This window comes from Oncorhynchus nerka, linkage group LG25 (genome assembly GCF_034236695.1).
Source record: "Oncorhynchus nerka isolate Pitt River linkage group LG25, Oner_Uvic_2.0, whole genome shotgun sequence".
Taxonomy (NCBI): Eukaryota; Metazoa; Chordata; class Actinopteri; order Salmoniformes; family Salmonidae; genus Oncorhynchus; species Oncorhynchus nerka.
In genome coordinates this window covers 35,132,276-35,142,877 of record NC_088420.1, presented here as the reverse complement: position 1 = coordinate 35,142,877, position 10,602 = coordinate 35,132,276, and the positions used below count along the sequence as shown (strand labels likewise).

The 10,602-nt window shown below is 43.9% G+C and overlaps 1 pseudogene; it reads left to right on the top strand.

Moving 5' to 3' along the window:
- Positions 1-1,709: 1,709 nt before the first annotated feature.
- Positions 1,710-6,415, top strand: LOC135564576 (recQ-like DNA helicase BLM; annotated as a pseudogene).
- Positions 6,416-10,602: the final 4,187 nt, after the last annotated feature.

Genomic DNA, 10,602 nt, shown 5'->3' with positions numbered 1-10,602 from the left:
ACATTATGGAACAAAACAATGATTTATTGTGGAACTACGACTCCTTGCACTGCATTCTGATGAATGATCATCAAAGGTAAGGGAATATTTATGATGTAATTTCGTATTTCTGTTGACTCCAACATGGCGGAGAAATACTTAAACGTCTGAGCGCTGTCTCAGATTTTTGCATGGTAGGCTTTTTTCGTAATGTTTTAATCTGACACAGCGGGTGCATTAAGAACCAGTGTGTCTTTAATTATATGTAGAACATGTATCTTTAGTCAAAGTTTATGATGAGTATTTCTGTTATCTGGCGTAGCTTTCTATAATTCCTCTGGATATTTTGGAGGCACTTCTGAACATGGCGCCAATGTAAACTGAGATTTGTGGATATACATATGCATATTATCGAACAAAACACAAATGTATTGTGTAACATGTCATATGAGTGTCATCTGATGAAGATTTTCAAAAGGTTAGTGATTCATTTTATCTCTAATCCTGCTTTTGTGATTCTATCTTTGGCTGGAAAAAATGGCTGTGTTTTTCCTTTGATTTGGTGGTGGTCTAACATAAATATATGTTGTGTTTTCGCTGTAAAACATTAAAAAATCGGACATGATGGGTAGATGTTTATCTTTAATTTGCTGTATTGGACTTGTTAATGTGTGAAAGTTAAATATTTCTAAAGAATATTTTTGAATTCCCTGCTCCACCTTTTCAGCTGAATGGGGGGGGGGGTGGAGTTCCCCTCGGGGATTGCCTTGCCATAACAGGATCTGCTAACCATGTGTATGTGACAAATACATTTTGATTTGATATGAACCAGACCCCCCCCCTGGGGGAACCACAGAAGGAAGAGCCTCCCCCTCCTCGATTTCGAGGGGCCACCCCCTGGGGGCCAACTGAGTGGACAATTTGGGACGGCCCAGTGGGAGGATCCTAACTTAAAAGCCGCCGCAGCCCAAGTGATAGCGGTGGATGGACAGCTACTTCCGGGGGTGAGTGACTGGTGAATTGGCCGGGTGCTGTTCCACCTCTTTAGTAGATTGGCATCCCAAACGAGATCCTAACAGACCAAGGTATTGAGTCTATGTCCCGCCTAATGAAAGATTTGTGTGCTCTCCTGCAGATCAAGCAGATCCGGACCTCCGTCTTCCACCCGCAGACGGATGGACTCGTCAAGCGGTTCAATAAAATGCTCAAACAAATGCTGTGGAAGGTCATTGAGCAGGACGGGACGAACTGGGACCGCCTTATTTACAACGTGAAACTGGCCAGTCGTGAGGGAACATATGGAGAAGGCCCAATGCGCCCAAGTCCAGGGGAGCCCAGTCCCGAGAATTCCAGGTGGGAGACAGGGTGTTTTTCTTAATTCCCACGGCCGAAAGTAAGATCCTGGCAACAAGGCACGGGCCATACAAGGTGATCGAGAAGCTGGGACCTGTCAATTACCGTGTACGGCAGCCGGGGAGACGGAAACCCCAACAGATTTACAACGTGAAACTGTTGAAGAAGTGGCACGAGAGGACAGCCTTGGCCGTGTTATGGTCGGGACCCCGGACGCCAACGGTACCAGTGGTGGTCCCGAACAATGAAGACCTCGACCCAGCCCAGAAGCAAGAGCTCAGGGAGCTCGTCGATCGGAACATGGCGTTGCTCTCCGTGAAGCCGGGCCGTATGACCCTCATTGAACACCACATCCATACCCGGCCCGGGGCAACGGTATGAAAGAGGCCATATCGGATTCCGGAGGCCCGAAGGAAGGCCGTGATTTCTGGGGTGTGAACGAAATAAGCTTGTTCGACACATACCCAATGCCGTGGGTGGACGAGCTCATCGACAGATTGGGAAAGGCCGGTACATCAGCACCTTTGACCTGACCAAAGAATGACATCGGCATTGAAAAGTCAACATAAACTCATCTCCCAAAACTTTTCCCCAGATCATCAAAGTAGATGGAGTGACACAGCTGTCATAGATCTTGATGACAAGTCAGAGTTAGAGGAAGACCTAGATTTAACCCCACCCCATCCCCCCTTTCACAAAGCCCAGAGGATTTCAGTCATTCTATTTCACAAAGGAAACAATGTACGTTTCTGTTGTACATGTGTACATTCATCTGTTACATTTTAGTTTTTGATTGTGTTTTACATTTGTTTCTAAAGGACTTGAGGCCTGATGGTGCGAATGCACTTGATATGATGTTGTACAGCAAGCTATATCTATTTGGCAAGCGTATATTATGATCACAACAGATTGAAGTCAGCTGGCTCTGCAGTCAGTCAAGACATCAGCCCTGTATCAACAAGGGTGTCAAGCCTGCAGTGTCTGATGGTCCTCCTAATGAAAGAAGAGGTGAATAACATGTTTGTTTTTTTGTTGTTGAATTTGACCCCTTTTTCTCCCCAATTTCGTGGTATCCAATTGTTAGTAGCTACTATCTTGTCTCATCGCTACAACTCCCTTACGGGCTCGGGAGAGACGAAGGTTGAAAGTCATGCGTCCTCCGATACACAACCCAACCAAGCCGCACTGCTTCTTAACACAGCTCGCATCCAACCTGGAAGCCAGTCGCACCAATGTTTCGGAGGAAACACCGTGCACCTTAACCACTGCGCCACCCGGGAGTCCTTCATGGGTTATGTTTAAGCCAGATGTTTCAGTCTATTTTGAAAATTTCCGTGAACATACCAAGTATGCTTATAATTCTATTGTATTGCCTCCATCATTTTATTTTTCCCGAATAGTCACCAATCTAAAATCAGAAGATCAATTTTTGAGGATCATGGATCATTGAGTATCATCAGTGTTCTGGTGGATTCTATTCCCGAGCATGAACTGCTAGGCCTGTCCTGTGGGACAGAACTCTTACTGCAGCGGGCTCACAGGTAATTCCTTGATTCTGCGCTATATGGGACAACAGCTGTAGATTAAGTTTCAGCTGTAATTTTACTGTGACATGTATTAATCTCACATGATATATTGTTGTCTCTACCTCCTTGCCCTTTGTGCTGTTGTCTGTGCCCAATAATGTTCGTACCATTTTGTGCTGCTGCCATGTTGTGTTGCTACCATGTTGTTGTCATGTTGTGTTACTAACATGCTGTGTTGTCATGTGTTGCTGCCATGCTATGTTGTTGTCTTAGGTCTCTCTTTATGTAGTGTTGTGGTTTCTCTTATCGTGATGTGTGTTTTGTCCTATATTTTTTTTAAATATTAAATGTTGAATGACGGCCTATTGTAAATAAGAATTTGTTTTTAACTGACATGCCTTGTTAAATAAAGGTTACTTTTTAAAAAATCTTACAAATCTGCTAGTTATATCACGTTTTACCCTCAGGAAAAGGATCACTGCTACTGGCAGCAGTGACACATCTTTCAGGACACAACAGCCAGACAGCACTGTCTTTTGAACCCAGATTTAGAGAAAAGCCTACCTTTTCTTTTGCTACACCGTGTGTCCTGTCTACCACCACTTGCCTGCCCAAGGATAAAGGAGATTCTTCCATGAAAGCCCTTCCATTCAAGGGATCCTCAGTCATATCTGTGGACGACAACAGCACTTTGTTTGAGGACTCTGACTGCATGATCAATGGAGTTCCGGCACAAAGCACCTCTTGGAAACCCAGCACTCTGGCAAGTCCTATTTTCTCTGGAGACGAGGGGAAAGTATTTACAAGAGGCCAAAGTAATTGTGACTCTCTCCAAATAACACCATCTCCAAAAATCGAACTTGTGATGTGGAGCAGTCAAATCGCTTCTTCTCACAGAAGAGGCCGGCAGCTGCTGTACAAGGGACTGGGGAGAGCAGTACCCAAGCCTCTGTGGCTCAAGCCCCGGCAGTCACGGAGCCGGATTATTTATTTTCATTGATGACTTTGACATAGACGACATCAGTGATTCAGATATCCCTGATTACTTTGATGAACCCCTGAGCTCCTCAGCATCAATGCAAGAAGCACTGCAGTGCTGTCACTAAAGTGGTGTGTGAGGGAGGACCAAGAACATCAACATGGCAAAAGAAACCAGCTACACCAGCCCCTGTGGCCAAGCCTCCTAAAATCCGCTCTCCTGGCAAGTACATTCAATAGAGCTGCCTTGACGTCCTGCTGGGTTCCCTTCTGGCACGCTTTGTCATTGAAGCTCACTGTCAGTGAGGTAGGTTCATGTTGTGAATGTGATGCTTTATCTGTCTTACTGTTTTGTGGTCATGGATGAGCCTCATGCCCATTTATTTTTTAAATCTCAGTGGGCCATGACTTCCGGCCAGACTACAAGTGGATGCATGAGCTGCGGAAAAAGTGCCCCGCATGGCTCTAACGGCCACAGCCACCCCCCGTGTCCAGAAGGACATCCCCAACCAGCTGCAGATGACCGGACTTCAGGTGTACATACTCTAAGAGGTGTCTTACCTGCGACAAAATACCAGTACAGATGTAGTGATGTCTCATGCAAACATACAGCAGCTGTTTGAATGAATGTTCCTCACTGTGTCTTTTCTCTTTCAGATTTACCATCAGCTTCAACAGAAACCACCTCAAGTATGCTGTGCTACCCAAGAAACCCAAGAAGGTAGATGAGGACTGCATCAACTAGATCAATAACCATCATCCACGTTAGTGTTCTCCCTAAGTTTGTCTGAAGTTTCCAATGCTCATTGAATAATGTGTTTTTGAGGACTGGGATCTAAACTTGTTTTTTACTCCTTGTGTATACTCTAGGTGATTCAGGCATTGTGTGCTGTCTGTCCTGTAATGTCTGACACCATGGCTGACAGTCTTCAGAGGGCTGGTATACTAGAGCTAGATTACCAGGCAGGCCCTCAATGACAAAGACAGAGAATATGTGCAAGTGAATCAATCAGGATGGCTGCCAGGTGAGGTGATCTCAACAGATGTTAACATCACTAGCAACCTTCTACTAACTTCATGAAGAGGTTAATGTTGTATCTCTGTCCTCCTGGTCATGTGTGCCACCATAGCCTTTGACATAGGCATCGACAAGTCTGATGTTCGCTATGTGATCCACGCCAGTCTCCAAGTCAGTGGAGGGCTACTACCAGGAGTCAAACAAATCAAATCAAATCAAATTTATTTATATAGCCCTTCGTACATCAGCTGATATCTCAAAGTGCTGTACAGAAACCAAGCAATGCAGGTGTAGAAGCACGGTGGCTAGGAAAAACTCCATAGAAAGGCCAAAACCTAGGAAGAAACCTAGAGAAGAACCAGGCTATGTGGGGTGGCCAGTCCTCTTCTGGCTGTGCCGGGTGGAGATTATAACAGAACATGGCCAAGATGTTCAAATGTTCATAAATGACCAGCATGGTCGTATAATAATAAGGCAGAACATTTGAAACTGGAGTAGCAGCACGGTCAGGTGGACTGGGGACAGCAAGGAGTCATCATGTCAGGTAGTCCTGGGGCATGGTCCTAGCGCTCAGGTCCTCCGAGAGAGAGAAAGAAAGAGAGAATTAGAGAGAGCATATGTGGGGTGGCCAGTCCTCTTCTGGCCGTGCTGGGTGGAGATTATAACAGAACATGGCCAAGATGTTAAAATGTTCATAAATGACCAGCATGGTCGAATAATAATAAGGCAGAACAGTTGAAACTGGAGCAGCAGCACGGCCAGGTGGACTGGGGACAGCAAGGAGTCATCATGTCAGGTAGTCCTGGGGGCATGGTCCTAGGGCTCAGGTCAGTTGAAACTGGAGCAGCAGCACGGCCAGGTGGACTGGGGACAGCAAGGAGTCATCATGTCAGGTAGTCCTGGGGCATGGTCCTAGGGCTCAGGTCCTCCGAGAGAGAGAAAGAAAGAGAGAAGGAGAGAATTAGAGAACGCACACTTAGATTCACACAGGACACCGAATAGGACAGGAGAAGTACTCCAGATATAACAAACTGACCCTAGCCCCCCGACACATAAACTACTGCAGCATAAATACTGGAGGCTGAGACAGGAGGGGTCAGGAGACACTGTGGCCCCATCCGAGGACACCCCCGGACAGGGCCAAACAGGAAGGATATAACCCCACCCACTTTGCCAAAGCACAGCCCCCACACACAACCAGAGCATCCAGGGATGGAGAGATCTCTCACTGCATCCTCTTCTACTCCTACTCTGACACAATTCGCATTGAGAGGTTCATTTTATAGATTTTTTAAACTTAATCCTTATTTTACCAGGTACGTATCTGAATTCTGACTATATAGGCCTACATCTTCTTACAAAGAATACTCTGCCTCATTCCCATACGTTTTTTATTTTATTTACTTTTCTGCTCTTTTGTACACCAGTATCTCTACTTGCACATCATAATCTGCTCATTTATCACTCCAGTGTTAATCTGCTAAATTGTAATTATTCGCTCCGATGGCCTATTTATTGCCTACCTCCTCATGCCTTTTGAAATATACTGTATATAGACTTTCTTTTCTACTGTGTCATTGACTTGTTTATTGTTTACTCCATGTGTAACTCTGTGTTGTTGTCTGTGTCACACTGCTTTGCTTTATCTTGGCCAGGTCGCAGTTGCAATTGAGAACTTGTTCTCAACTAGCCTACCTGGTTAAATAAAGGTGAAATAAAAAAAAATAAACAAAGTTTTAAAAAGTTTGTATGTGTTATAACACACACACATTGGAAAATGTATGTGAATGTATTGCAAGTTCCATGGAAGGGTCAAAGTGTGAAAAAGTTGGATCCAGATATGGCAAATCTGCGAACCAAAACCGACTGACTCTGAACATGCTGGTGGACATTTTCTTGGGTAAGCAGTAAAGTGCAGCGTCACTCAAATGAAGCATTAACAATGGCTGTATGTGTTCTGAGAAACTCTGAGAAACCAACAGTACGTTCTGATAGGCACTAAAACTGCCCGTATCCAATCGGGGATGTTTGGGTTTGGAGCGGCCTTCTCCAGACACAACACTGACAGGCTGTTCAAGAAGCTTGTGCTGGATCACCTCCTGGTGGAGGACCTGTACATCACAGCCAACGGCCAGGCAGTGGCCTACAGCTCTGCTGGAATCAATGCCATAAACATCCTAGGGAGACACATGCAGGTGAGCTGACGCACATCACACACTGGCTTTATGTAAAGACATACTCTTCAATAGCAGTGTTTTCCATATGCACCAGCCTTCGGCTAAATAGCTGATAAGACTCATTGTAATCCATCTACTTTTTCCAGTTGAAGGCTTTTTTTCATTTTAAAAGTTTCAATTCGCCAGTCAGAAGAGTCTGTGTAGACTTCTGCTAGAATGAACAATATGCATCTTCTAGTGATCTATTGATAGGACAGGTGCCTGTCAGTCACAAAGCGAGCAATGGCAGGTAAAGACTACTGGTTTGCCAGTTTGCTGTCTTTCCCGGCTCTCGGTACCTATGTTATTTTTGTGCGCTGTGGTTAGCTGCAGTCTAATTTATTTTACGGTGGAGTGAGAGCATGATGCTTCTTCATCGTCTGCTGTGAGTGAATTTACACGTCCCATGTAATGGAAGTGGTAACGATGAGTTGAAATTAGAGGTCGACCGATTATGATTTTTCAACGCCGATACCGGTTATTGGAGGACCAAAAATAGCTGATACCGATTAATCGGACGATAAAAAAATTATTTAAAAAAAATTATATTTTCTATATTTTCTATATATATATATTTGTAACAATGACAATTACAACAATACTGAACAATGAACACTTTTATTTTAACTTCATATAATACATCAATAAAATCAATTTAGTCTCAAATAAATAATGAAACATGTTCAATTTGATTTAAATAATGCAAAAACAAAGTGTTGGAGAAGAAAGTAAAAGTGCAATATGTGCCATGTTAAAAAGCTAACGTTTAAGTTCCTTGCTCAGAACATGGGATCATATGAAAGCTGGTGGTTCCTTTTAACATGAGTCTTCAATATTCCCAGGTAAGAAGTTTTAGGTTGTAGTTATTATAGGACTATTTCTCTCTATACCATTTGTATTTCATATACCTTTGACCATTGGATGTTCTAATAGGTACTTTAGTATTGCCAGCCTAATCTCCGGAGTTGATAGGCTTGGAGTCATAAACAGAGCAATGCTTGAAGCACAGCGAACAGCTGCTGGCAAATGCAGGAAAGTGCTGTTTGAATGAATGCTTACGAGCCTGCTGCTGCCTACCACCGCTCAGTCACACTGCTCTATCAAATCATGGACTTAATTATAATATAATAACACACAGAAATACGAGCCTTAGGTCATTAATATGGTCAAATCTAGAAACTCTCATTTCGAAAACAAAACGTTTATTCTTTCAGTGAAATACGTAACCGTTCCGTACAATCGAGATTTTTTCGCAAATGCGCTTTTGTTAATTCCCCGTCTGGCGAAGTTGGCTGTCTTTGTTAGGAAGAAATGGTCTTCACACAGTTCGCAACGAGCCAGGCGGCCCAAACTGCTGCATATACCCTGACTGTTGCACATAACGCAAGAGAAGTGACACAATTTCCCTAGTTAAAAGAAATTCATGTTAGCAGGCAATATTAACTAAATATGCAGGTTTAAAAATATAAACTTGTATATTGAAACTTTTTTGAGTTTGTGCTACAGGATGCAAATTTCTGTTTAAAAAAGCTATCCTTAGCTTTCCTAACTGACTGTGTATATTGGTTCCTCACTTCCCTGAAAAGTTGCATATCACCTGGGCTATTCGATGCTAATGCAGTACGCCACAGGATGTTTTTGTGCTGGTCAAGGGCAGTCAGGTCTGGAGTGAACCAAGGGCTTTATCTGTTCCTGGTTCTACATTTTTTGAAAGGGGCATGCTTATTTAAGATGGTGAGGAAGGCACTTTTAAAGAATAACCAGGCATCCTCTACTGAAGCGATAAGGTCAATATTGTCACGCCTTGGTCATAGTGTTTTGTGTTTTCGTTATATATTTTGGTCAGGCCAGGGTGTGACATGGGTTTATGTGTTGTGTTTCGTATTGGGGTTTTATAGGATTTGGGATTGCTATGATTAGGGGTGTGTCTAGTTAGGCTTGGCTGCCTGAGGCGGTTCTCAATCAGAGTCAGTTGATTCTTGTTGTCTCTGATGGGGAACCGTATTTAGGTAGCCTGAGTTTCACTTTGTATTTCGTGGGTGATTGTTCCTGTCTCTGTGTAGTGTTCACCAGATAGGCTGTAATTAGGTTTCACGTTCCGTTTGTTATTTTGTATCAGTTATTTCATGTATCGCGATCCTTCATTAAAGATCATGAGTAACCACCACGCTGCATTTCGGTCCTCTCTTTCGACAAACGAAGAACGCCGTTACAAATATCCTTCCAGGATACCTGGGCCAGGTCGATTAGAAAGGCCTGCTCGCTGAAGTGTTTTAGGGAGCGTTTGACAGTGATAAGGGGTGGTCGTTTGACCGCAGATCCATTACAGATGCAGGCAATGAGGCAGTGATCGCTGAGATCTTGGTTGAAAACAGCAGAGGTATATTTGGAAGGCAAGTTGGTTCGGATGATATCTATGAGGGTGCCCGTGTTTACGGATTTGGGGTTGTACCTGGTGGGTTCATTGATAATTTGTATGAGATTGAGTGCATCAAGCTTAGATTGTAGGATGGCCGAGGTGTTAAGCATGTCCCAGGTTAAGTTACCTAGCAGCATGAGCTTTGAAGATAGATGGGGGGCAATCAATTCACATATGGTGTCCAGGGCACAGCTGGGGGCAGAGGGTGGTCTATAGTAAGCGGCAACGGTGAGAGACTTGTTTCTGGGAAGGTGGATTTTTAAAAGTAGAACCTTGAATTGTTTGGATACAGACCTGGATAGTAAGACAGAACTCTGCAGGCTATCTCTGAGGTAGATTGCAACTCTGCCCCCTTTGGCAGTTCTATCTCGGCAGAAAATGTTATAGTTTAAGGATGGACATTTAATGGTTTTTGGTGGTCTTCCTAAGCCAGGATTCAGACATCCGGGTTGGCAGAGTGTGCTAAAGCAGTGAATAAAACAAACTTAGGGAGGAGGCTTCTAATGTTAACATGCATGAAACCAAGGCTTTTATGGTTACAGAAGCGAGAGCACCTGGGGAATAGGAGTGGAGCTAGGCACTGCAGGTCCTGGATTATCCTCTACATCATCAGAGGAGGATAAGGGTATGGCTAAAGGCTAATAAACTAGTCGTCTAGTATGTTCGGAACAGAGCGTAAAAGGAGCAGGTTTCTGGGCGCGGTAGAATAGATTCAAGGCATCATGCCCCTTTGGCAGCAATTAAAGCCTTGATTCTACTTGGGTATGGCACACCTGTATTTGTGGAGTTTCTCCCATTATTCTCTGCAGATCCTCTCAAGCTCTGTCAGGTTGAATGGTGTAAAAAATATGTAAGATAAACGCAGAGGACTAGAGAGAATTAACGATCAATGGAAAGTGTTTTTTCTGTAATAGGGAATTAATGATCAATGGGTCAGAGACATGGGAGGAATTTATCTAGGCATTGACCCTGAAACAGGATACTTGTTATTTGGCCATTGGCCCAATTATATTGCCAGGAATTGTAATTGGCCAACCACAGACTAGGGTTGGGGGTATAAAACTACACCCTGTATCTTTGTTCTGTGGAGAGAATCACGGAGGACAGGGGAAA